The 10926-nt window shown below is 28.9% G+C and overlaps 1 long non-coding RNA gene across 2 annotated transcripts; it reads left to right on the top strand.

The window, feature by feature from the left end:
• The first annotated feature begins 994 nt into the window (after positions 1–994).
• Positions 995–10559, top strand: LOC129289801 (uncharacterized). Of its 2 annotated transcripts, none has more exons than XR_008588236.1 (5): positions 995–1073; positions 7341–7395; positions 8152–8325; positions 8937–9548; positions 10192–10559. It is a non-coding gene; the product is annotated as an uncharacterized LOC129289801 (long non-coding RNA). The 2 variants fall into 2 exon arrangements; XR_008588235.1 differs by having other exon boundaries at positions 7338–7395.
• Positions 10560–10926: the final 367 nt, after the last annotated feature.

Here is a 10926-nt window from a genome sequence, read left to right as displayed (position 1 = left end):
GAAAAGATTATTTGACTCATATATTAGGACATTATTTTTAAGAGTTATTTCACCACACTGATTAAATTGTGATAGTTCCTTAGGATTAAATGAACCATTCCTAAACAAATAAGGTGATTGAATAGCATAAATATAAACAAGAAAGGTAGAACTCATGAGGAGGAGGAAGAGAAGCTTGAAAATTCAATAGAGGTGGGTTCACTAACAACCTATATGGACACATGCTAATGGTGATTTAATATAATTTAATGGTTTTAAATATAATTAAATATTTCTTAATGACTATTAAGGAAAAACTGTGTCTAAATTGTAATTAATGGTAATTAAAGTGCCCGGCACCACATGGAAAAATAGTCCAACTCTCAACTATATTGGCATGTTTTTACATGCGTGTGCCCATTTCTCTTATTAAACCATTTATACTTGCTCAAGTTCTCATCTTAATATATATATATATATATATAGTTATGGTATTAATTGCATTTTCTCAATATTACCCCTATTTGAATTCAATAACTATGAAAGAGAATGTAATGCAAATTTAAAAATTTTTTATTTAAATAGGAGTAAAATTAGAAGTTTATTATTATTTTTAGACAAAGTTAATAATTTAACCACATCTCCTCAATTTCAATGAGGAAATTAAAGGTGCTTTATAATAGAGATCAGAGAGAGCACACGAGTATAATACACTAGCAAGAAAATTGTGTCAAACAAATACAATGATTAAATATTAGATCAATTGTGTGGCTGAGATTTGTTGGATTAATTACTTGTAAAACTCTCAACTGCATTGAATCTATATGCATGAAACACATGTATGCAAATTAAATAACCACAATTTTGAAACCCAAGCTAGGTCTCGTGATCCTATATATACCACATTATCTTTCCAAAGTATCGGCCGTCAAATTTCATTCGAAGCATAAGGTTTTCTTCTTTTCATAGTTGCACTAGCGATTCAGACATGTCATTCATAGAGGTTTCAATTCAAGAAGACGATGATGAAGAAGCTCGAGAAAAGAGAATGAATATATCTTCAATAAATCAGATCACCGGAATACCAAATTAAGGTATTTAGAACTGATTATCATTTGTCTCATGCATATGATCTTTAAATCTTGAATGCCCAAAGAATGAAATCAACAATTGTTGAGTTTCATTACATTGGTTTAGGTTAATAATTTTTTCATGTTTTATCTTTTTGTCAATTTTTTTCTTAGATTGAGAATTTTATTTCACACAATTTTCCTTTTTGCTAAAAAAAATTAATAGTTAATGTTTATACTACAAGAAAACAGCAAATTTGCTACGAATTTGTGACAAAAATTTGTGAAGGAAACAAATCCATTGCAAATCCGTCACAAAAGTTTTTCCATGACAAATCTTTGATGGAAATGTGAAAATCCAACCCAAAAAATAAATAAATAAATAAATTGTGACCAAGAAATTTATGACGGACTAATCCGTGCTACCTCCGTTGCAGACACCCCAAATTCATTGCAAATCCGGACTTATTTTATGTTGTTGATATGTCTCTGTCACTACTTTTTAGCAGACGACACCCACAGGAAGAAGAAGCATTCAGAAGAAGAAACATGAAGCAGCACAAGGTAATAAGCCCTGAGACTAGTTGCAGAAACTTTAAGAGCTATAATTAATCTGTCTCTGATGATGATATATGTATGTATATGTATAATCAATAAAAAGGTGATTTGTGTATATGCAAATGAGTATATTTATGTGTCTTTTCCATTTATATATCTCTTTTCTAGCATAGACATTTGCTCTTAGGGACGTTATTAGCCATGCACACTCTTTAGCTAGGGAAGCACATTTGCATTGGATTTTTATTGAGGTATATATGTGAATTCTTTTGCTTTTGGGTTAACTGGTGCAATTTTTGTAAAGAGGCGCATTCTTGTATATAGCTTTCGCCAAAACCTTTTTCTTTGTATATTCTAGAGATGTGTGCATGTTGAATCCTATTTTCTAAGCCCGTTGTGATCTAGTCATTGTTGTTACTGCCAATTAATTTGCATTCCTTGTTGCTATGATGTGATCAATAATAATGATGTATCATTGTTACATTTCTCCAGAGAGATTTTAGTTTGATAGGTAGAACTAACGTGTTGAATTAGGAGAATCCCCACATGATAGTTTAACGTAATTAATTATTATGATATGACCAGAATTCTATTGCTCTTCCGCCTCATGTTTGTGTGTCTGTGAAGAATTGGAGACAGTTAAACGCATGTAGTTAGTGAATTCTAGCTCAGTATAATATGAACTTCAGATTCATGAATAATTAAGTTTATCTTTAATTTCCTGGAATATATATTGACTTTGATACAACATTGAATGGACAGAATCTGCTGACTCTGGAATCATCCAACAAATGTGACGATGGTGGTCCTTTAATGCATTCCAGGGGCTTCAGATTATTCATCTTTTCTCAATGCCTTGTTCTGGACTTGTCATCCCATTCGTCTGATGGTCTTGATGAATAAAGAAGAAACCCTAAAATCACCTCACAGGTTTGGTTTCATTCGCGTTATTGATGCAAAATTTCAGGAAAATTTTATACATAAATATACATACACTCTTTAACCTTTGATGGAGAGAACCTTTTTTCATCTTTATTCATTCCAAAGTCGTGCACTCTTAGTCAATCCCAGTAATGTCAATGATCCAATCATAAATCACAGGTGCCCAGCAGGAAAAGTACATTCCAATTAAAAGACATGCACTCAAGTTAGACAAGTATCTCTCTTTCTTTCTTTCTTTCTTTTTTAGTTAGGTACATGTATCTTGTTAAAAATAATTCTATTTGAGATACAATTGGATATTAAATATAAACATTTTTTCCAACATTTAAACATTGATTTGTTATGTTGTTTTGTCTTCATTTTTATTAGTAAAATGTAACAACATATGCAACTCAAAACTTCTATTCGATTATAAATTTAATAAGGAGAATTACTGTAAAGTTCCTGCAAATTCATTCAATTATCCTCAAGTCTCATAAAATGCTTAAATTGTCATCAAATCCCAAATCCCCATGTAATTACAAAAATGCCCTTACATCTTGAAGACTGTTGGGCCTCGGGAGCATCTTGGAAGGGTAGTTTATTTTCAGTCCTTCTATCTCTGAAGTGTTTGATGTTGTGGTAGTGTATTTATACATGTTTGTCTAGACCACACATTCTATTTGAAATAAGTAGCTAGCTAGGAAAATTATTACGATCACATTATAAAAATCTTAGGCGTCTTCTTTAAAATATAGTCTAAGTGTGGGTACAATGTAAATTGGAAACAAATAAACTTGTTGATTGGGATATGATAATGATTATTACGATCACACCGTGTCACCTTGCCCATGTGTGCGCCACATCACGTCACTTTGCCACCACGTGTCATGTCACAAATTCATTACGAAATATACTTAAGTCAGGATTTGAATCCATAATCTCCACCTCCCAAGCTTTAAGTTTTTCTTTTTGTCAGTTGACATGAAATACACCTGTAGTTGTTATATACAAAATTAAATATATATTATTTAATTACATGCACATATATCAAATAATATATTATTAGAAATATATACACATATATTATATTATATTTTCATTTGTTAATATGATAAAATAATGTATATGAGTGCATATATATATTATATTTTTTAATAAAATATTATTTTTGTTGTATCAAATATTATTTTTGTTAGGAAAATGAACTTAAAATGAAATAATTTTCTTATAAACATTTTAACCAATTTTTAAATTTTATTTTTATTTTTTAAATGAAAATAATTAAGTATATAATTTATTTATAAATATGTATTGTATTAGTTTATGTTAAATATCTTTTACTTTTGTTTATATTTTTCTCAAAATTTAATAAATAAATGATTAAACTTTTATCTTCTCCCAAGTTAAATTCTTCCCCTTCTTTGATTAAAAATAAATTTTATCTATAATTTTTCAATTATCTTAAAAAATATCTTAATAAAAAATTTATTTTAATCATATAAATTTTGTTAATAGTAATTTTGCACAATTATTCTTTATTATCTTTGAGATAGGAAATGGGTGGACATGTGATAAACTAAAAGTAGATGCTAAAAAAAAAATCTAAATTAAAAACCTAAGTGGATATTTCATAATCAAAATAGAAAGAATCTTATCTTGACTCAATCTAGATTAGTTTAAATTTTTATTAAAGTCTCTTTAATAAATTCAAGCTTAAGATAATAGGAAATACTTCCTGATAACTTTAAAATTTAAAATAAATAAACTTTAATAATTTATATATAATTTCATCCATAACTCAAATATTAACATAAATTAAACAATCAAGTTTAAAATTCTCATCCAATAATAATCCCAACAAATTTGACTCTAAAAATTAAATAATTTGAATAATTTGAAGAACAAGAATCAGATGAAAAAACACTACCACATAATACTCTCATACTAGACGCTTATTTTTGTTAATAATTGCTGGTTTTCAATGGTCAAGTAATAGTGCGATGTATATTATAGCAAACTTTACTTGACAACTAAAAACCAGCAAGTATTTTCTACCTATTTTATTTATTGCTTATTTTAAATAATCATCAAATATGGAGCGTCTTATTTAAATAATCATGTGGTAGTGAAAGGTAGAGCTCAATAGACGGCGTAGACACCATGTAATATATACCAAGCCGAGCATCAAGTATGCAATGTGTCGAATAATCTACAATGCTATTTACATTTTACAATATCTATACAACTTTAACATTTCAATGCTATTTTTGTATATGTATGTAAGTAAATAAGTATTATATATAACTTAGTCTAACTATAATTTAAAGAAATTTTTTTGAAATAATTCATAAAAAGTTATAAGAAAATAATTCATTTATAATTTATATATAACTTTGCTTGATTATGTATACTAGCTTAATAAGATCATTATTAAAAAATAATCCATAAGAAATTTTTTTAAATGTAATTATTAAAATAAGATTATTATTATTAGTTTAGGAAGATAATTATTTTTAAAAGTAATTATTATTGATCTTATATATAATTTATTTCTCATTCCATATACAAATACCCTTAGTGGCAGCAAGTTTTGCCACTAAAAATAATTATGTAAATTAATTTTTATAAAAATATTTTTAATTATTTAATTTTTTTTATGAAAATACTTTTGATGGTGTCAACTTGTCACCGTTAAAAGTAATATTACATAAATTATTTTTAATTTTTTGATTATTTTCTTATGAAAATACTTTGTTAAAAGTAATTACATAAATTATTTTTAATTTCTTAATAAATTTTTACAAAAATATTGTTGATGGCGATAGTTTATCACCACCAAAAATATTTATATAAATTATTTTTAATTTTTTATTTAATTTTTATGAAAATACTTTTGGCAGTAACAAGCTAAAAGTAATTACATAAAATTTTTTTAATTTTTTAATTTTTTTATGAAATTACTTTTAGCAGCGACAAAGCTAAAATTAATTACGTAAACTATTTTTATTTTTTAATTTATTTTTATAAAAATACTTTTTGTAGCTATAATTTGTTGCTAGTTAAAGTGATTGTATAAATTTTTTAATTTTTAATTATTTTTTATGAAAATATTTTTGGCCACGACAAATTTTAACCACTAAAAGTTATTACTAAAATTATTTTTTTTTAATTATTTTTTATAAAAATAATTTTGGCGACTGTATAATTGCATAAATTTTTTTTAATTTTTTAATTATTTTTATAAAAATGCTTTTGGTAGTGATAACTTGGCGCTACTAAAAGTGATTTTTAGTGGCCGTAATTAAAAGTCATCACTAAAAATTTACTTTTGATGGTGACTTCTAGCAACAATTTCTAATTGTCGTCGTCATGGTGAAAACTTTTTTGTTATTGCTAAAGTCGCTGCCAAGATTTTTATTTTTGTAGTGAATATGAACAAGGTTGAAAGAGGAAGAGAAGCTTGAAAGTTCAATAGCGGTGGGTTCACTAACAACCCACAAAGGCACATGCTAATGGTGATTTAATACAATTTAATGGTTTTAAATATAATTAAATATGGTTTAATGGCTATTAAGGAAAAACCATTTCTAAATTGTAATTAATGGTAATTAAAGTGCTTGACACCACGTGGAAAAATAATCCGACTCTCAACTATATTGGCATGTTTTTATGTGTGAGCCCGTTTATCTTCTTCATTTACTTGCTCAAATTCTCATCTTATATATATATATATATATATCTAGTTATAGTTATGGTATTAATTACATTTTTTCAATATTACCCCTATTTGAATTCAATAACTATGAAAGAGAATGTAATGCAAATTTAAATGTATTTTTTAAATAGGAGTAAAATTAGAAGTTTATTATTATTTTTAGACAAAATTAATAATTTAATCACATCTCCTCAATTTCAATGAAAAAATTAAAGGTGCTTTATAATAGAGATCAGAGAGAGCACATGAGTATAATACACTAGCAAGAAAATTGTGTCAAACAAATACAATGATTAAATATTAGATCAATTGTGTGGCTGAGATTTGTTGGATAATTACATGTAAAACTCTGAACTGCATTGAACCTATATGCATGAAACTCATGTATGCAAATTAAATAACCACAAGTTTGAAACGCAAGCTAGGTCTCGTCATCCTATAAATACCACATTATCTTTCAAAAGTATCGGCCGTCAAATTTCATTCGAAGCATAGGTTTCTTCTTTTCATAGTTGCACTAGCGATTCGGACATGTCATTCATAGAGGTTTCAATTCAAGAAGACGATGATGAAGAAGCTCGAGAAAATAGAATGAATATATCTTCAACAAATCAGATCACCGGAATATCATTTGTCTCATGCATATAATCTTTAAATCTTGAATGCCCCAAGAATGAAATCAACAATTGTTGAGTTTCATTTACATTGGTTTAGGTTAATAATTTTTTCATGTTTTATCTTTTTGTCAATTTTTTCTTAGATTGAGAATTTTATTTCACATAATTTTCCTTTTTGCTAAAAAAATTAATAGTTAATGTTTATACTACAAGAAAACAGCAAATTTGCTACGAATTTGTGACAAAAATTTGTGAAGGAAACAAATCCATTGGAAATCCGTCACAAAAGTTTTTCCATGACAAATCTTTGATGGAAATGTGAAAATCCAACCCAAAAAATAAATAAATAAATAAATTGTGAGCAAAAAATTTACGACGGACTGATCCGTACTATCTCCATTGCAGACACCCCAAATTCATTGCAAATCCGGACTTATTTTATGTTGTTGATATGTTTCTGTCACTACTTTTTAGCAGACGACAGCCACAGGAAGAAGAAGCATTCAGAAGAAGAAACATGAAGCAGCACAAGGTAATAAGCCCTGAGACTAGACTTGTTGCAGAAACTTTAAGAGCTATAATTAATCTGTGTCTGATGATGATATATGCATGTATATGTATAATCAATGAAAAGGTGATTTGTGTACATGCAAATGAGTATATTTATGTGTCTTTTCCATTTATATATCTCTTTTTCTAGCATAGACATTTGCTCTTAGGGACGTTATTAGCCATGCACACTCTTTAGCTAGGGAAGCACATTTGCATCGGATTTTTATTGAGGTATATATGTGAATTCTTTTGCTTTTGGGTTAACTGGTGCAATTTTTGTAAAGAGGCGCATTCTTGTATATAGCTTCAGCCAAAACCTTTTTCTTTGTATATTCTAGAGATGTGTGCATGTTGAATCCTATTTTCTAAGCCCGTTGTGATCTAGTCATTGTAGTTATTGCCAATTAATTTGCATTCATTGTTGCTATGATGTGATCAATAATAATGATGTATCATTGTTACATTTCTCCAGAGAGATTTTAGTTTGATAGGTAGAACTAACGTGTTGAATTAGGAGAATCCCCGCATGATGGTTTAACGTAATTAATTATTATGATATGACCAGAATTCTATTGCTCTTCCGCCTCATGTTTGTGTGTCTGTGAAGAATAGGAGATAGTTAAACGCATGTAGTTAGTGAATTCTAGCTCAGTATAATATGAACTTCAGATTCATGAATAATTAAGTTTATCTTTAATTTCCTGGAATATATATTGACTTTGATACAACATTGAAGGGACAGAATCTGCTGACTCTGGAATCATCCAACAAATGTGACGATGGTGGTCCTTTATTGCATTCCAGTGGCTTCAGATTATTCATCTTTTCTCCATGCCTTATTCTGGACTTGTCATCCCATTCGTCTGATGGTCTTGATGAATAAAGAAGAAACCCTAAAATCACCTCACAGGTTTGGTTTCATTCGCGTAATTGATGCAAAATTTCAGGAAAATTTTATACATAAATATACATACACTCTTTAACCTTTGATGGAGAGAACCTTTTTTCATCTTTATTCATTCCAAAGTCGTGCACTCTTAGTCAATCCCAGTAATGTCAATGATCCAATCATAAATCACAGGTGCCCAGCAGGAAAAGTACATTCCAATTAAAAGACATGCACTCAAGTTAGACAAGTAAATTGCAGTAACAACAAAATTATGCATTGGATATTTTATTATCTTAAAGCCAAGGTTTCACACTTCACATGCTATATATATCTTAAAAAAAAATTAAATTGAATTTACAAAATAAAATAAAATAAAATGTAATGTAAGGGACTAGATTAATAAGAATTAAATTGACTTAAGGGTTAATTTAACTTGAGAATATATTTCTGATTTAAAACTTAACTAATAACATGATATTTTAAGTTTGGCCAAAAAAAGAACATAATATTTTAAGAACACACAAGGAACTAAATCAATAAGAATTGAACATGAGGGACCAAGGCAAACTTGAGGGACTAAAATTTGAGAATAAGGTGATTGAATTGGGGTTGCTTTGCCTTTGTCTTTACAGATTCGATTCTACTGTTTGCAAAACAGAGGAAGCGAACTGTTGCTGATGGCCAAGGCGACGATTAACTCCGACGTGCGAGCTCTATATAATTCCCTGGCAGAAATGGGACAAAGAACGACAAGGACCTCATTGTCGATGTGGCCAACAAGACCTAAGCATATAGCTTATTATAATATTATGGATTCATGAATTGATTTCAATGTAATTTCTGTGTAGCTGTGTGGTAGAGAACCTTGGTCCAAGAATTATGACTTTGGGGTGTCTGCTGCCGTCTCCATTGTCTTCTAATGTACAAAATCTCAGCCTTTTGTTGGGCTAATGATCAAAGCAAATTCATCTCTAGTTCTGTCAAATGATGGATTGGAATTTTGAACATTAGAGGGAAAGGCGTGCATTAGTTTATATATAATATCTCATTAAACATGAATTAGGATTAAGTATATATTTAAGTTGATGATGCTTAGCTTCTTGCTTGCAGGCAAATAAGATACCATCAAATCATGAAGAAGATAATGTTGTAACCTCCACAAGTGCCAATGGCCCTTTCAGTGTTTAAGGAGGCAAGAGAAGCTCTTACAGATTTGGCTGTTCACTCTCCTTTCTTATTTTGAGGTACGCTCTTGCACTTTCTTATTGATCTTCTTTTCATAACATAACACATTAATCAAAGATCTTCTTATAAGGACACGTGCAATTAGAGAGAGAGATTAACATTCTTTTCTTCGTTAAAATGATTGATATAGTTCATCTTTCTTTGATCAAACGCGAAAATAACACAGTTGTTCTAAACAAAAAGTCTTGCATACTTTTACATTTATTTAAAACTGAGTTTAAGAGTCAGCTGGTAGGCTTTCTTAAGATCTAGAAGAACTCTCTCTCTTTTCAGTACTTCTATCTTTGAAGTATTTGATGTTGTGGTAGTGTATTTATACATGTTTGTCTAGACACATGTTGTTTGAAATAAGTAGCTCGAGGTTGGAAAATTATGATGATATTATAAACAACATCTTATCCAGACTTGTTCTTTAAAATATAGTCTAAGTGTAGGTACGATTTAAAATGGGAACAAAAACTTGTTGATTGGGATATTATAATGAAGTTGGTATTAGGTGAACTGCTTTTTATAAAATTGGTTAGTGTTAAAGTCGCAAATATATATAAGTTCAACTTCTTCAACTTTGTTTATTATTGTTCAGCTACTTGATAAAATTCATACTGAGATTTATGTGTAACCTCTTCTCCAATTGAAATGCAGATCTCACAAAGAGAGAAATGTTCCTCATACACCTCTAAAAAAGATTTACGACACGATGGCGTTTATAGAAGTGAAAAGTATTGGCACAAAGACAAAAATATCCGACATGTTCCCAAGCAGTAAATAGAATTTTTTACTCATAATTTAGAATGTATCAATAAACATTTCCTCCGATATTTATCCTTAGTAAAGTTTAAGGTATGAATAAACTATATCTAGAGTATAATTAGGCTTATTCATTTTTTTCAATTATGTTTTGTGTTCAATCAATTAGGTATGAATATGTCTTATTGGAGGAAAAAAAGTTTGAGATTATTAATTCAGCGGAAAGATATATAGGCAAGCAACTTGATGGGAAGCATTTGTGTGGGACAACTATGAATAAACTCTTTAAGAGTATGAGTAGCTGCTGAAAGTGTGTGTGCATATGGGTTGATATAGTTAACGTGGTAAGTGGGTTTTTGTTTTTAAAATATCCTTTGAAGTCATACCACAGAAGAAAAATTTTGTGGACCTTCAAGCCGTCATTTAAGGGATTTTTTCTTTTTTTAATAACAGGATTGATATAACATTAATTTTATTATTTTAGGGGCAAAATCGTATTAAATTGGAGTTTAGAATAATGTTTTAAAAGTCCAGTCCAATGTCGGATTTGGATACTGTGAATGTAGCAACTAGTCATTCAGTAACTTTATCCACATGGCAAAATTTAGGCTCTCTATTAAATCAACGGTT

The sequence above is a fragment of the Prosopis cineraria genome, unplaced genomic scaffold (assembly GCF_029017545.1).
Source record: "Prosopis cineraria cultivar Desert tree isolate PC_DT_omini unplaced genomic scaffold, ASM2901754v1 PC13, whole genome shotgun sequence".
Taxonomy (NCBI): Eukaryota; Viridiplantae; Streptophyta; class Magnoliopsida; order Fabales; family Fabaceae; genus Prosopis; species Prosopis cineraria.
The sequence above is the reverse complement of the archived record's forward strand: the minus strand, read 5'-3'. Positions and strand labels throughout refer to the sequence as shown.